This window comes from Triticum aestivum, chromosome 4B (genome assembly GCF_018294505.1).
Source record: "Triticum aestivum cultivar Chinese Spring chromosome 4B, IWGSC CS RefSeq v2.1, whole genome shotgun sequence".
NCBI classification, from domain to species: Eukaryota; Viridiplantae; Streptophyta; class Magnoliopsida; order Poales; family Poaceae; genus Triticum; species Triticum aestivum.
The window spans coordinates 207,889,221-207,903,713 of record NC_057804.1 but is presented as its reverse complement, the minus strand read 5'-3'; the positions used below and the strand labels follow the sequence as shown (position 1 = coordinate 207,903,713).

Genomic DNA, 14,493 nt, shown 5'->3' with positions numbered 1-14,493 from the left:
CTGAAATAGGATATGTGCTTGCCCAAGTGGCCGGTCTTGTTTGCAGGTTACACCTCAGAGTGGCCTATATTTTGCCGGCTTGTTGATTCATTTCCGTTCCGGCCAATTTCAGGCGCTCGATATCTCCTATTTTAGCAAAGGTCATACCGGATTTTTCCATGAATTTTGGCATGACTTGTGCCAGAATATGTTGGAAATATCGAGTGCCCCGAATTTGTGTGTTGAGTATCCTGGTAGTTGTCTTCGATCGATTTTCAATTAATGTTTCAACTATGAACATAGGAAATGTCTGACGACGAAAAGGATTTTGGTATTTGCAAATACTGCAAACACTACTAGGAAAAGGGCTATAGATGATATGGCCACTAATGGGGCACCAGACATGTGGTGCGCCAGTACTATATAGCAGTGGCGCACCATGTGTTGGTGCGCCATTAGTGTGAAAGACACTAATGGCGCAACAGACCCATGGTGCGCCACTAGTAACAATTTTTTTTCTTCCAAAAATACTAATGGTGTACCAGGGCAGAGTGCGCCATTACTAGTTTTAACTAGTACTGGCGCACCAGCCACAGAGTGCGCCACTAGTAACAATTTTTTTTATTTTTCCAAAAATACTAATGGCGCACCAGGGCAGAGTGCGCCATTACTAGTTTTAACTAGTAATGGCGCACCAGCCACACAGTGTGCCACTACTATATATTTTTTAAATATTTCTTTGCAAAACTACTAATGGTGCACCACCAGCTGGTGCGCCATTAGTAACCAGGGTTACTAAGGGCGCATTTGTAGGTGGTGTGCCATTAGTAACCTGGGACCAGCTAGATATTTTGGACAGCCACACCTACACACTCACTTTCCCCACTTCATTCTCTCCACCTCCTCCTCCAAGCTTGTTTCGGTTGCCTCCTCCTCCTCACCTCATTTGCACCACAGATTCATCCAAATTAAGTGGATAAATTAACTTTTTTGATAGGTAATTAAGGGGAAAGCTATCTTTATGTTGTAGATCTACTTTTTTTCTCCCTCCAACAACGTGCACATGCACTTTTTATGGCCTAGCTAGATCTATGTATGTTTGTGGTGTTGCATATGTTTGTGGTGTTGTATATATGTTTGTGTTTGCAAGTACCGGTATTTGAAATGCGATAGTTGCCAATATTTTGCCGGAATGTTGTTTGATTTCCGTTTCAGCGAGAATTTTGGCACTATGCATTCTTTTTGGTCCTATTTTTAGGCAAAGTCATGCCAAATTTTTTCTTGGTTCTAAAATATCATTTTGCTCTACCCCGCAGGCGACCATGGTCCGCACGATGACTAAAGGCATCGTGAATGGGTTTTTGAGCTCCACGAAGGCCGAGATGCTTCAAAAGAACGAGACGGAGATAAGATGTTCGTGTCGAAGATGCAAGCTGAGGAGCTTTGTGGACCCGGATTCCGTACTAGTGTGGGACCACCTTCTCTTGCGTGGTTTCATGGATGGCTATCGGTGGCAAGTTGATGAAGATGATTATGAAGTCGTCCATGGGGGCCGGGCAAGAAATGAGGAAGGGCAGCAGGACAACCGCGGCGAGGGCGGGCGAGAAGACGAAGAATCTCCAGGACATGATCATGAAGTAGATGCAGTACACAGTCATCATGTAGAAGATGCCTGACATGATGATGAGGAAGATGCCGGAGCAAAGGAAGGGCATGATCATGAAGATGAAGATGCCAGAGCAGACAACGATGGATCATCAATGGGCTGGGTGCAGGACCCTCATATTCAAGAGCTACTTCTCAAGCAGACGGATAATGCAAGAGCTGCCGCCTGAGAGAAAGCCAAGCTAGATCAACTGGAGATAGACGCGGTTACTCCATTGTATGAAGGATGCAGGCCCGAGGATACCCGCCTGAAAGTAACGCTCGTGGCTCTGGAGATGAAGGTAAAACACAAAATGACTAACGCATGCTTCGACGAGAACATGTCATTCTGGCACGAACATCTTCCCAAGGGGAACAAGTGCCCAGCCAGTTTCGAGGAGGCGAAGAAAATCGTGTGTCCTCTGGATTTACCGCACGTAAAATACCATGTGTGCATTAACAATTGCATCAATTATCGGGACGAGCACGTGGAGTCTACCATATGTCCAGTGTGCAGCATCACTCGATACAAGAAGAGGAAGAAAGCTCCTCGAAAAGTGGTGTGGTACTTTCCGATCACTCCTCGTATGCGGCGGTATTTCACGGACCCTAAGGTAGCAAAGCACCTGTGTTGGCACGCGGATAGGGAAGAGAAGAAGCGAGAAGATGACGCAAATGATCCGGAGATAAATAAAAAAGACAAGATGCTGAGTCACCCTAAGGATGGGAGCCCGTGGGAAGCGTTGAACTTCGAACACCCAGAATTTGGGAAGGATTCAAGGAACATCGTGCTGGGCGCGAGCACCGATGGAGTCAATCTGTTTGGCAGCCAGAGAAGCACACATAGCACCTGGCCTGTGTTTGTGTGGATGTACAACCTTCCCCCTGGTTGTGCATGAAGAGGAAGTACATTCACATGAATATGCTAATTGAAGGGCCGAAACAACCAGGGAACGACATCAATCTGTATCTGGGGCTGCTGAAAGAGGAGCTAGACACGCTGTAGAAAACCCCAGCCAATACATGGGATGCCACAGAGAAAGAATATTTCCCTATGAGAGCCGCACTACTCACGACAGTGCATGACTATCTCGGTTACGGATATGTCGCGGGGCAGGTGGTCCACGGACTTTCTGGATGCGTCAGGTGCATGGATGACACAACATATCGCCAGCTAGATAGAGAACCTGGGTATTCGAAAATCGTGTTCATGGGACATCGAAGGTGGCTTTGCGATGATGAACCATGGAGAAAATGCAAGGATCTATTCGATGGTGAAACCGAACCCCGAAGACGCCCGCGTACGAGGAGCGGCGAGGAAATAGACGAGCTGTTGCAAAAATGGAAAGATTGCCCACTGCCGGGAGATAAGCAAAAGGCGCCAGAGCCAGGAAAGAAGCGAAAGGCGCCAGAGCCACTGCTGAAGGTATGGAAAATGAGGTTTGTTTTCTCAGACTTGCCGTACTGGAAGATCCACCGTGTGCCTCGTAGCCTTGATGTCATGCATATCACGAAGAACATGTGCGAGAGTCTGCTTGGTACCCTGCTCAACAAGCCAGAGAGGACCAAAGATGGGCCGAAAGCAAGGGCAGACTTGAAATCAATGGGCATCAGGGAGGAGCTTCACGCTAATGATGATGAGGCGAAGAAGGACACGAAAAGTTGTCGCAAAGGCAAAAAGGCCAAGAAGACCGGAAATGACTACCCTCCCGCGTGCTTCACTCTAAGTTAGGAGGAGATCAGTCAGTTTTCACCTGCCTCATAGGAGTAAAACTTCTTTACGGTTACGCGGGCAAGATAAGCAGATACCTAGACCCAGCAAAGTAGAAGTTCAGCGGGATGAAGTCTCACAACTGTCACGTGCTGATAATGCAGATACTTCCAGTCGCAATCCGTGGGATCATGGACGCGCACGTCCGTGAAACACTATCTGGCCTATGTAACTTTTTCCACGTCATCTCTCGGAAGTCGGTTGGCGTGAGGCAACTCAGAAGGCTACAGGAAGAGATCATGGTGATACTATGCGAGCTTGAGATGTACTTCCCGCCCGCATTCTTCTGCGTTATGGTGCATCTGCTGGTCTATATCGTGGAGGGTATCATCCAACTCGGGCCGACGTTCCTGCACAGCATGATTCCGTTCGAAAGGATGAATGGTGTCATCAAAGGATACGTTCGCAACATCTCACGTCCAGAGGGAAGCATAGCCAGGGGCTTTCTGACCAAAGAGTGCATCTCCTAATGCACGAACTATCTAGGCATCGAGAACCCCGTTGGTCTGCCCGTCAACAGGCACCTTGGTAGGCTTGCTGGATGGGGTCACTATGAGGGTCGCCGTGAAATGCATGTCGACTTCGAGGGTCGACTCGCCGACTTTCAAAGAGCAAACCTAGTCGCGCTACAACACACAGACGCGGTCGATCCTTGGGTGGTAGAGCACAAAACCTTTATTGAGAAGACGTACAATGACCGAGGATAACAGAGGACGGGCGGAGATATAATCAAAGAGCACAACTCATGTTTCACACGTTGGTTCAAGCAGAAGCTTCTGTCGTACCCTTTACATGGAGATTCTTCCGCAGAAGAATAACTCATATTCGCCTTGTCATAGGGCGCCGAGCACAACCTGATGACGTATGAGGCATACGATATCAACGGCTACACATTCTACACCGATGGAAAGGACATGAAGAGCGATGGTTACCAGAACTCCGGGGTAACGCTGGAATCCTACACCGGTAACGACAAGGACAGATACTACAGAAGGATCTAGGAGATCTGGGAGTTGAGCTACTCTGGAGTGAAGGTCCCGATGTTCCATGTCAGATGGGCCAAGAGCGTCATAAAAGAAGACTGGTATTTCACCACCATGGTTATACCCGAAGCCAAATCCAAGACCGCGGGCGCAAACATCACCGCGAAAAATGAGCCATGGGTACTGGCTTCCCAAGTGGACCAATGCTTCTTCATTACCGACCCATCAAAGCCCAGTCATGTTGTCGCGAGGAGAGGCAAAAGGAAGATCATAGGAATGGATGGAGTCGCCAATGAGCAAGACTTCGACAAGTACGGCGACCCAAAGATGGAACATGACGACGACGAGGAAGTGCCATACACCACAAGAAGAAGCAGGACCACCCTACCTAAAGGACGTCCGTTCAACAGAAGAACTCCATTTGTGAAAAAGAAGGGCAAGAAGATTGTGAAAAGATAGCTAGCTAAGATCGATTGTATTTAAATTGTAGCTTTCATTTCTCGATTGTATTTCATGGGCACTTTTTGTACTCGTGAATATTTTTAAATTTCATGGGCTTTTTGAATTCATGAATATTTTTTCAAATTTGATGATATTTTTTCATATTCAATATGAAAAACTATTGAATATTCATGAGGACACTCGATCTCGATCCCCCTCCATCTTGATCGCTATGCCCCCTTCCCCGCTCCACTGCCGCCACCGACCCACCGCACCCTCCCCCGCTCCACCGCCGCCGAGGACCACACCCCCCTCCCCCCCCCCGCACCCTCCCCCGCTCCACCGCCGCCGATGACCCCCGCACCCTTCCCCACTCCACCGCCGCCGACGACCCCCCGCACCCTCCCCCACTCCACCGCCGCTGACGACCCCCCGCACCCTCCCCCGCTCCACCGCCGCCGACCCCCCGCACCCTCCCCCGCTCCACCGCCGACGACGACCCGCCGCACCCTCCCCCGCTCCACCGCTGTCGACGACCCCCCACACCCTCCCCCGCTCCACCGTCACAAATGAATGCAACTAAAAATAAAAAAACAAATTTGATTATATTTTGAAATAACAAATTTGATGATATTTTCAAATAACAAATTTGATGATATTTTTTCATATTCATAAATATTTTCAAATAACAAATTTGATGATATTTAAAAAAAATTATTACTATTTTTATAAAAATTTATTATTGTTTCATATTCATATTCATTTTCTAAAAAATTATTAGATGCAACAAAAAATAAAAATAAAAAAATTACTTATGGCGCACCGCTGGCTGGTGCGCCATTGCTATGCAAAAAAAAGTTACTTATGGCGCACCGCTGGGTGGTGCGCCATTCCTATCTAAAAAAAGACTACTTATGGTGCACCGCTCGGGGGTGCGCCATTGTTATAAAAAAACATACTAATGGCGCACCGCGAGGGGGTGCGCCATTAGTAATCTTCCCCCCTTGCTAATTCGCCGGTCCCTTCGTCCCTCCCTCGCCAGATCCACTTCCCCCCTCGCCATACCCTCACGCGTGCCCCCTCTTTTCGCCGCCCGGTCGTTGTCCCCCGATGCCATAGCCGCGCAATCATGCTCGCCCTCTCGCCCTCTCCCTCGCTCGCCTTCTCCGCCAGATCCCGAGCCTCGCCACCATGTTAGCCGCGGCCATCGCCGTCCCCGCACCTCAGCGGCCGAGCCAGACCCCTCCCCTCGTGCTGCTTCACCCGACTAGGTCAGTGTCGTCCATCTCTTCGCTGGCAGCTCTCCCTCCGGCCATCTTCCCCACCCCGCGCCGCTCTCATCTCGTCCTTCCCCCTTTTTCATGGACCCGGATCGCCCCGCCCGCCTGCACCCCCCCACCCCTAATCCCCATCGCGGCGTTCGTGGCGGGCTGCTTGGCACTTCCGTTGTCTCGGACCTCTACCGCCTGCTACCTCCCCATCTTCGTCCCTTTCCTATGACCTAGTACCTGTCCCCGTCTCCTCCCAAGCCCCATCTCCACCCCCTCTCCATTCGAGCTACTCAACATGAACCCTGACCCTCTGCTGTTTGTTTTTTCAGGTTTAGCTATTGTTCTGTACGAGATTGCCAAGCTGTACTGTTGGTTGTAATGGTGTAGTTCTCCCAGGTTGAAGGTATTCTGAATCATGTGGTGTTGCGGTAGCATATTGCAGTACAGAGCCCCATCTCCATTCGAACAGCTCGACATGAACCCTCATCCTCTACTGGTTTTATTTTGCAGGTTGACCTGCTGTTCTGTCCAAGATTGCGGTGGTGTACTGGTGGTTGCAGTGGTAATCTTCTCCCAGATTGCAGTGGTGTTCTTCTACCAGGTTGAAGGTAATTCTTGATCCAAACTTATGCAAATTCTTTATTGATGTCTTCTTGTATGCTATGCATGTTTTATTGTGTGCACAACATCTTACAATTAGATAATTGCAATGTAGCAGAATCATGTGAGATCTATTAGAATTGGTTTCTTGCATATGCATTGTGTTTAACTAAGCAGAACTTCCATGCCTTGTGCACCATCTTGCGTGAGAAGTGTCGACTCTATGATAGTGTATATGTTACCGTCGAAGAAAAGGCTGCTATCTTCTTGTTGGTAGTTGGACATGGTCTCAAAATGAGGTTGCTGCATGGTGCTTACAAGCGGTTTTTAGAGACTATTAGTAGGTATTTTTCTGATGTCTTAACAACCATTCTTTCTCTAACTGGGGAGTTCATTAAGTTTCCTCATCCTTTGGTTCAACCTCCTGATGGTTACAAGTGGAAGTGGTCTAGCAATGCACTTGGAGCACTAGATGAGTGTCATGTTGATATTTGTGTTTGATGTACGTGGTCTGTCCAGTTCGTGCACTTGGATTGGGCTTCATGAGTGATTAATCTGCTATAGGAGATTCATCTACTATGTATGGCCATTTGGATTAGGGCATATTTTCCTTGAATCGGCTGGCTCGTTTTGTTTGTATATGTATGTGCAAATGCTCAATTGGTTCACAATGGGACACTGTAGAACACCCTGGAAGTGCCCTGTTTTAGGTGTTAGATTGCCTCGCCATTTTATGAAGTTATGTTTTCAGTTTCTTTAGATTAGACTTTCAAGTAGTGTTTTGTTTCTGTGTTTGAATAGGCAGCAAACTTTCTGTTCTTGCTCTGTAGTTGTATGCTTATTTAGGGTTCCAAATCACATTTAAGTTACCTATCAATTATCATGCAGGGTCTAGTTTTCAGTGTTATTTTTAGTGGATTTTATCTGTACTATGGTAGTGTAATTACTGTGTGTTGTCAGTGCATTTTTAGTGTGTTTTAGTGTAAATATTATATGTAATTGCAGTGTTATTTGAGTGCATTTTGACTATAATTCAGTGGTTTAGTCTTGCATTTGTTCCAGTGTACTTTCAATGCAATCTCATTGTAATTGCAGTGCACTTCAATTTGATTGTTTAATGTATCTTTGATGTAATTACAGAGTATTCTTGCTGTAATTACTTCTTTAGCTGTAATCTTTTTGTTGTAATTTCAGATTAATCTCTCTGTAATTATAAAGTGAATATAGAGTGTAATTACATATAAGAATTTTAGTGGTGTTACTAGTGGAATTTGCTCTGTTGTTCTAGGGGGTATGAGTTGGTTTGTTTGTCGTGAACTTTGTGTAAATGTGTGTTTCCTCCAGAGTGTAGATTTCCGCTCTTCTTCAGCTAGATTTCCGTATGTTATGGGGGGACAACAGATATTGCTATATGTTCATTCTTGAGGGTACAGACTTGCTAAACTATTGATGATTTTTTGTTGGGTGACCTATTAGATATGGAATGGAAGCTCACATAAGTTGAGCTTTTGTCCATATGAAAGCAGAGGACCATATGGTCTGTGGCCTTTTCATCCATATGAAAGTAGAGGCACATTGTGGTGCTAGTTTGCTGGGTTTTGTCTCCGACCATCGTGTCGTGATGATTTTGCAGGTACCCCGAGAGGCCCTTGAGTTTGCCAGAATGTCGATTAACTCCCGTTCTGGCAAATTCGGGTACTCCTTATGTCCTATTTTCAGCAAAGGTCATGCTGAAATTTTCCGTGAATTTTAGCATGACTTTGCTAAAAATCGGACATATGGGGTACTTGCTACTAATGCATGGGCCACGGTATCTTAGTACTTAATTAAGTAGGATCAACTGCCCCTTTATTCTTGCTGCATTAGACCATAGGTGGCAATAGAGCCAAGTGATTAGGCCCAACTTAGAGTCGACAAACCTAAATTATAAAAACTTGGCTTTTAGGGCGCCTCGGTGTCGATAAAAACCTAAATGATGAAAGCTTAGGCTTTTAGGGTGCCTCGGCATTGACAAACCCTAAATGATAAAAGCTTAGCTTTTAGGATGCCTTGGTATCGACAAACCCTAAATGATGTGACCATGATCTTGTTCCTTAACAATAACCAACTTTTTGACCAAACTTTTTTCCTATTTAGAGCGAAACATGGCCCACAACGATGAGGCCGGCGGTTCGGGCGGCAAGCAATTCTGGGAGCTGTCCCAGGAGATGGAGGAAGAACCTCACCGCTATGAGGCCGCCGCGGAAGACACCGTTCCTGACTACACAAGCCCTAGTGGCGTCGGGGATGACACCACTGATGGTGCCGCCGAGGATGCCACCACTGATGATGGCAGCGCACACACAGATGCCAGCCAACCGAAGAGGCAACGGAAGGACCAGCGCCCAAACATGCTCGGTAGCGTCAAGGAGGAATTTACTAAAGTGCACTCCGACGGGCATCCAACGGCGCCCAAAGAATTAGTCAAGGGGTACTCGGTTCAGCTTGGGTGCATTCTCCGGAGCACTGTCTCGATCAACACCGAGAACCTAAGGCACAAGGACCGAGGGAATTTGCGTAGCCTCCTCTTCACGAAGCTGCACGAACGATACAAGTTCCCCGCTGACTTTGCAAACACATGCCTCTCAGGGAATAAAGTGAACAGTGCCGCCCTCACGAGGATGAGCACGGCCCTGTCTACTTGGAGAAGCGCGGTGAAGAGAATGATTGACAAAGGTGATAGTTATGAGAAGATCAAGGCGAAAAATCCTTCGATCAGCGAAGATGACTACAAGGAGTTCAAAATCAAGTGCGAGAGCAGCGCAACCTCCGAATCAAGTCAGTGGAGGAAAGAAATGCGGGAGTTGAACTTAGGGGTCCACCAACTCGGTCCCGGTGGTTATAGAGTGGCGGAGCCTATATGGGACAAGGAGGACGCGGAGCGTGCCGAGCAAGGCCTACCTCCCCGCTTCGAGAAATACCATGACAAGCAGACCAGGAACTTTGTCAGGGCCCGGTACAAGGACGACCTGGTAACAAAGGAGCTTACCACGGATCCGAAGACCAGGGCGCTTGAGCTTGTTCTGGTAAGGAATACACCCCCGCATAATTCGCTCCATATGGTTGCATTCTAATTAATGAAGCCAAATTTCTATATGGTCCACATTCCTTCTGCAAGAGACTGAAAGAAGTAGAGTGGGGTCGTCTCAGAGCTCCCCTTGGGACAACACTCTAAATAGGGTGTTCAACGTAATGAAAAACAAGGATAAGCTCAGTAAGCCGTCGTCAGCTGGCCGTGTGGCCAGCAAAGGCTTGTCCACAAAATGGTCTTCATACTATACTGCTGGTGGGCGAAAGGAGAAAAAGACAAGCTTGGAAAGCTAGTCGCGCGAGGTTAAAGAACTCAAGGCACAAGTGGCGCGGATTACGGAGATTGTCCAAGAGCAAGTGCAACAACAACTGGGAACGATGCTCACCGCCATGGTGCCAACCTTGATTCAGGGGCTGGCGACGTGGATTGCGGGCGGCAAACAGGGGCCGCCCTCGGTTCCCAGCTTCACGGGCACCAACTCGCACAACGCGCAGGCGGCGCCATTGGTATCTCCGGCGGAGGCGGTATTCGTGTCTCCGGTGCCGGCACGGGCATTGGAGCTTAATGCACCCGGGTGTACACCGGCCGACACCTCGCCAGCAAGCAGCCCCTCCGTCAGTTGCACGCCCGCCGTTGGTGGTGCCTCGACATTAGCCGAGCTCGACGGCATCACGGTAACTAAGCCTCTCGACCGATGACTTCATCTCCTTGCCTTTGACTGGGCATCCCTGACGCCCAACATGTTTTCGCAGGGCGCCGCCGATGTTCCGTGCACTCTCCTGCACTTCGTGAATGACGAGTTGGTTGATGTCGCCAAGGGCAGAATCGTTCAACCGGGCAACCCCGTGTTCCACGGTAATCCGATGCCACCCATCGTGTATAGGGTTCAACTGGTTCGGGTGCTACCAGGCTGCGACGAGTTGTTACCTCAAATTTGACCCGCCGGGGCCGACGAAGATGATGTGATGACCCTCAACGACTGCATAAGCTGGCCCCTGCTTTGGCCAAAGAGCCAAATTCGTTTGGGGGCGGGGGACACCACCCCAAAGACAACACCACCAGTCGTGCCGGCGCCAAGCCATGGAAAGACTGCCGCAACGCTACCAGACATGCCGGACATCCCTATGGCACAGGATTCGAACATGCATATGGCACATGATCCGGTCGACGACGACAACGACGACGGTACATTTACCAACGTCGATAAGTACTTTTCCGAACATGGGTACGATGACGAATTCTTGGGGCCTACTTCTCAAGAACCCAACCCTAAAAAAGACGATCGCGATCTAGCTGGTACCACGGAGAAACCCGATTGCAACAGGCATTGTCGGTGTCAAAACCGGTGGATCTCGGGTAGGGGGTCCCGATCTGTGCGTCAAGGCTGATGGTAATAGGAAGCAAGGGACATAGATGTTTACCCAGTTTCAGGCCCTCTCGATAGAGGTAAAACCCTACTTCCTGCTTGATTAATATTGACGTTGTACACAGTCCGGCTGTCCGGATACCCCCTAATCTAGGACTCCCTCAGTAGCCCCTGTACCAGGCTTCAATGACGATGAGTCCGACGCGCAGTATTGTCTTCGGCATTGCAAGGCGGGTTCCTTATCTGAAAACTCCAAAGTAATTATTGAACACTTGAATCATGTCCAGACCCACAAAATGATCTTTGCACACTGCTGTAGAGAGAATGACATTTTACGAACGCAATCTGCTGACAACTTTTTCTGATGACATGACATGTTATTACGGTCGGATTATTATTCGAACCATTTTCCCAGAACCAGCTACAATGCATATTGCGAGGTGGTTCCTTTGACACGTCTTGTCAAGGCAGAGATCGTGTCCCCTTATCATGGGATTCTCATCAATACGAGTATGGGTAATCCCACCACGCCATCAATCATGGCGCTTGGGAAGCAAGCGATTCCCAATGTGCAAGTGGGGAGGCGCACCGCTTTCGGCTCCTCTATAAAGGGATAATATTTCCCCATTTTCACCCACACCCTCTTCCTCCTTTGCCCACTCTTGCCCCCTCGAGCTCCAGCGCCCAAGCCCAAATCTTCTCCGCACAGCTAAACATGTCTGGGGCAGGAGGCAAGTGGGTGGCTTCCACCGTCAAGGAGAAGCACATCACAAATCTTTGGCGGCCGGATACTTGGTCGCGGACATAGCGCACCGGCTACCGGACGCCGGGCAGGTCATTCCGACCCCAGGACCCCACGAGAGGGTCGTATTCGTCGCCCACTTCGTCCGTGGACTAGGATTTCCACTCCATCCCTTCGTCCGCGGGCTCATGTTCTACTACGGGCTAGATTTCCATGATCTAGCCCCAAATTTTGTCCTCAACATCTCGGCGTTCATCGTCGTATGCGAGGCCTTCCTCCGCATCCGACCTCATTTCGGCCTATGGCTGCAAACCTTCTGCGTGAAACCGAATATTGTAAGCGGCCAGCAAGCAGAGTGCGGAGGAGCCATGGTGGGCAAGATGCCTAGTGTCACCTGGCTGGACGACTCCTTTGTGGAGACCGTAAAAGGATGGCAATCAGGGTGGTTCTACATCACCGAGCCGTGCGGTGCCAATTGGGCGGCGGCCCCCGAATTCAGATATGGAGCCCCCATGCGGCTCACCTCCTGGGAAAGGAAGGGCCTGTCCTGGGGCGAATCTACAGAGCTGACAGGACTCCACACCTGCATCAAGAGCATGAAGTACAAGAACATCAAGCTTGTCAATGTGATCCAGGTCATGCTCGTTCCCCGGATTCTGCCATGCCAAAGGCGAGCAGTCAATCTGTGGGAGTCCGTCCCAACCGAACACTAGATGCTCCGGAAGCTCTACGACATGACGCACAAAGGTGCATGGAAGGTGCTATTCAAGGCCTCTGAAGTACCTCCTCCCACATCCGAGGACCGCGGGCTTCACGCCGCGCGGGCTCCTAGTCAGGTGAGTTCTCAGACTGCCACTGGACCCGGTTCTTCCCCAATATATTCATGGGATAGCCTTAAGTAGTTATGCATGTTTGCTTCAGGATTATGTGGAGACAGCGGAGCAGGTTTACTGTCCGTCTCTGCTGCCTGAAGGCCCAGCTGATGCTCTCCTGACGGAGATGCTGGTCCCGGCACCGTACAAGGTGCCGGAGAAGAAGGCCGAGAAGAAGGCTCCGGGGATCCGAAAGGGTCTCCGGCGTAAGGTTGTGCAGAAGCCTCGTCCGAAGACGATGAGGCAGACTCCTCCCACGAAGGGGAGGAGGAGGAAGAAGAAGACGCCCCATACAGAAAGGATGAGGGGCCCGGGGAGGCGGACCGGGGGGCCGGAAAAGGCCCTCGTTGTAAGGCCGTCAAACCCCTGTCGTCTGATGACGACGAGACAGATTCCCCCCGCAAAGGCGGGGGGAAATCAGGAAGAGATTCTACCTCCCCCCACTGGGGGGGAGAAGAACAGGAAAACCGCCCCCTGAGGGGAGGCTGGGGCATCCAAGTAGGGGAAGGTGTCCCTTCCGGACTACTCCCACGACCGCTCTCAGCGAGGAGGGGTGGCTGCCGATGGGGAAGCCCCCAGTGCGATCGTAAGTGTCCGCACTCCACCATAACTTCACTCTATAGCTTTTGTTTAATGCCAAATATATGTGCAGTCCGGCCAGGGATCACCCCGAGGTATCTTCCTCCGGGTCTCTGAGCGATTCGGAGATGAATTCGCTTCCGACAGGCACTACTCCTCAACCCGCGGACGACACGGAGGTGTTGTACCGGAGGCTCCCGGAGCGGGGGGAGGTGACTCTAGAGACGCCCTGAGGCGGGGTCCCAGATGTCGGACACGCGGGGTTCGAGGTCCCTGCAGATCGTGTCGATGAGAGCCACAATAGGCCGGGCTCTTAGCCGAACACTTTTGCGGAACCTTCAATGGTTCCGAACCCAGGCGGACAGCCCCTCGTTAGGGAGGGCGAGCCATCTGCATCGAGGACTTCCGGTGCGCCTGAGGCGCCGGATTATCTGCTGGAAGCGCTGCGAGGCGCTTCCATGGATAAGGAGCACCGATCTCTTATGAGTTCGGTGATTCGGAAGGTTTTGTCTTCCAAGAGCGGACTAAGCGAAGATTGCACCAGCCTCTTGACAGACTTTGAGGTAATTAATAAATATGTGTAAAATTACCACCCGATAGGTAGTAGCCCTTGATACTCTGTTTGGTGTTCGGAAAGAAAAACCAAACGGAGGGTCAATTAAAATCCGCAGGAGTCTAACAATAAATATTCATGTGCACAAGCAGGTTGTGCTGCTTGCTGCTGCTGCCCGTACTGCCGAGGTTGCCGAACTGACGCAGGATCTGGAGCAGGCATAGGGAGAGCTCGGCCTCACAAAGAGGCAGCTCGAGGAGAATAAAGGTAAGCGATTCCCCGCTTGCATGTATTTAAAGATAGGCAAAATTGGTCAGTCTAACGCTAAAGCACGGTGACTGTGTAACAGGGGCCACCGCCGAAGTGGCGTCCCTGAAGAAAGCACTGTCCGAGGCCGAAGACAAAGAGGCCTTGGAATGCAAGGAGCGCAAAAAGCAAACTGCTAGAGTGGGTGAGGTACAACAAGAGCTCCAGGACCTCGGCAAGAAGTGCGAGTCCGTGGAGCATGACCTGAAGATGAAAGAAGCCGAGCTTGCGAAGCCCGTGTAAATTTGAAAGACTCCAAGGCCGAAGCCGAGAAAAGAACAGCAGGAGATCCAAGAGGCCAAAAACATAGCAACGG

General features: G+C 49.9%; 1 pseudogene; it reads left to right on the top strand.

Moving 5' to 3' along the window:
- LOC123090059 (uncharacterized) overlaps positions 1 to 7,910 on the top strand; it is a 62,479-nt pseudogene extending 54,569 nt beyond the window's left edge.
- Positions 7,911 to 14,493: the final 6,583 nt, after the last annotated feature.